Here is a 2,219-nt window from a genome sequence, read left to right on the forward strand (position 1 = left end):
CCGGCCCCCTTCTTCGCCACTGCTCCGGGGCCCCCCGGCCTCCTCCCCGGACCGCCCACCTGCCGCCCTCCCGGCTCCGCCAGGCGGCCGGCCTCGGGCCCTGCACCTGCACTCTCTACTACAACCACTCCAGCCACACCTCCCACTCCCAGCCCGGAGATGTCTCTCCAGCTCCCCGTGTGCTCTGCTGCCAAGCCTAGATGTGTACCTCTGCTTTCCTGACCCTGACCCACGGGGACCTTCTGCCTCAGCACGGTCCTGCACCGCCCAGGCCCTGAGGACACCCCTTCGTGGCGAGGCCCCCCAAGTGTCCTTGTTCTTACCCACCTGCCTTGTCTTCTCGTCTTCCAGATCCACCACCTACTGGCTGTCGCGCATCCAGTCCTTCCTGTACTGCCACGAGAACGGCCTGCTGGGCAGCTTCTCGGAGGAGACGCACTCGTGCACCTGCCCCAACGACCAGCTGGCCTGCACGGCGTCCCTGCCCTGCACGGTGGGCGACGCGGCCGCCTGCCTGGCCTGCGCCCCGGACAACCGCACCCGCTGCGGCGCCTGCAACACGGGCTTCATGCTGAGCCAGGGGCTCTGCAAGCCCGAGGTGGCCGAGTCCACGGACCACTACCTCGGCTTCGAGACCGACCTGCAGGACCTGGAGCTCAAGTACCTGCTGCAGAGGACCGACCGGCGCCTCGAGGTGCACGCCATCTTCATCAGCAACGACATGCGCCTCAACAGCTGGTTCGACCCGTCCTGGCGCAAGCGGATGCTGCTCACGCTCAAGAGCAACAAGTACAAGGCCAGCCTGGTGCACATGATCCTCGGCCTCTCGCTGCAGATCTGCCTCACCAAGAACAGCACCCTGGAGCCCGTGCTGGCCGTCTACGTCAACCCCTTCGGGGGCAGCCACTCCGAGAGCTGGTTCGTGCCCGTCAGCGAGAGCAGCTTCCCCGACTGGGAGCGGACGCGCCTAGACCTGCCGCTGCAGTGCTACAACTGGTCGCTGACGCTCGGCAACAAGTGGAAGACCTTCTTCGAGACGGTGCACATCTACCTGCGCAGCCGCCTCCGCTCCAGCGGCCCCCACGGCAACGAGAGCGTCTACTACGAACCCCTGGAGTTCATCGACCCGGCCCGCAACCTGGGCTACATGAAAATCAACCACATCCAAGTGTTCGGCTACAGCATGCACTTCGACCCCGAGGCCATCCGGGACCTCATCCTGCAGCTGGACTACCCCTACACTCAGGGATCCCAGGACTCGGCGCTGCTGCAGCTGCTCGAGATCCGAGACCGGGTCAACAAGCTCTCCCCGCCCGGGCAGCGCCGCCTGGACCTCTTCTCCTGCCTGCTCCGCCACAGACTCAAGCTGTCCACCAGCGAGGTGGTCCGGATCCTCTCCGCCCTGCAGGCTTTCAACGCCAAATTGCCCAACACCGTGGACTACGACACGACCAAACTATGTAGTTAACCGTTCATGGCAAGCACAAGCCCAACTCTGGGAGGAGTTTTTACCGTGCTTTTGTGGAACCGTTCCTGTTTGGAAGAGTGAATTCACATTGTCCTTGCCATCTCTGTCTCATCTCCGTCCAGACCACGGATGGCCATGGACACCCGTGGACTTCCTGACACTGAATATAGTACACTGCAGTCTTGGTTGCTGATGATGAATGACATAAACACTGACAAGAGTCTAGCGGACATTCTACTTTTTACAATAAATTTCATTTGTAATTTTCTATGTTCCGTGGCAATGCTTTTGTGCATTACATCCTCTAGCGGGAACATAAAGAGATGATACCAATAAAATTTTGTAGCTGAACAGTTATTACAAAGACATACTGTGGGATTCCTTCTTTCCACGACATGAGTCCTATTGGGACAAAACAGCTTGCTAAAAACCTGGCGAAAATCCACCACGATTTTTTCTTTCTACATACAAACATGTGAAGGTCCCTTGCAATGGCCTTCACAGAAAACCCGCCCTAGTAGAAACGCTCGGTTCTATTTTTACAGTTCACGGCTGAGTGGAAGTGGGTCTATTCATGACCTAGACTTACATACCACTCTCAAACATACCATCGTTATTCAAATAAATACACAGACACACTATGATTTGTTTATTCCCCAACTACCTACAGGTCCCCACCTTTTGGAAACCCCACAGGACACTCAGTATGATTAGAAGCACCTCAGAGAAACGAAACCCTGCTTTCTCAGCA

At 57.8% G+C, this 2,219-nt stretch overlaps 1 pseudogene; it reads left to right on the top strand.

Moving 5' to 3' along the window:
* LOC109393948 (BMP/retinoic acid-inducible neural-specific protein 3 pseudogene) overlaps nucleotides 1-1,832 on the top strand; it is a 23,262-nt pseudogene extending 21,430 nt beyond the window's left edge.
* The last annotated feature ends 387 nt before the right edge of the window (nucleotides 1,833-2,219 follow it).

The sequence above is a fragment of the Hipposideros armiger genome, unplaced genomic scaffold (genome assembly GCF_001890085.2).
Source record: "Hipposideros armiger isolate ML-2016 unplaced genomic scaffold, ASM189008v1 scaffold_398, whole genome shotgun sequence".
NCBI classification, from domain to species: domain Eukaryota; kingdom Metazoa; phylum Chordata; class Mammalia; order Chiroptera; family Hipposideridae; genus Hipposideros; species Hipposideros armiger.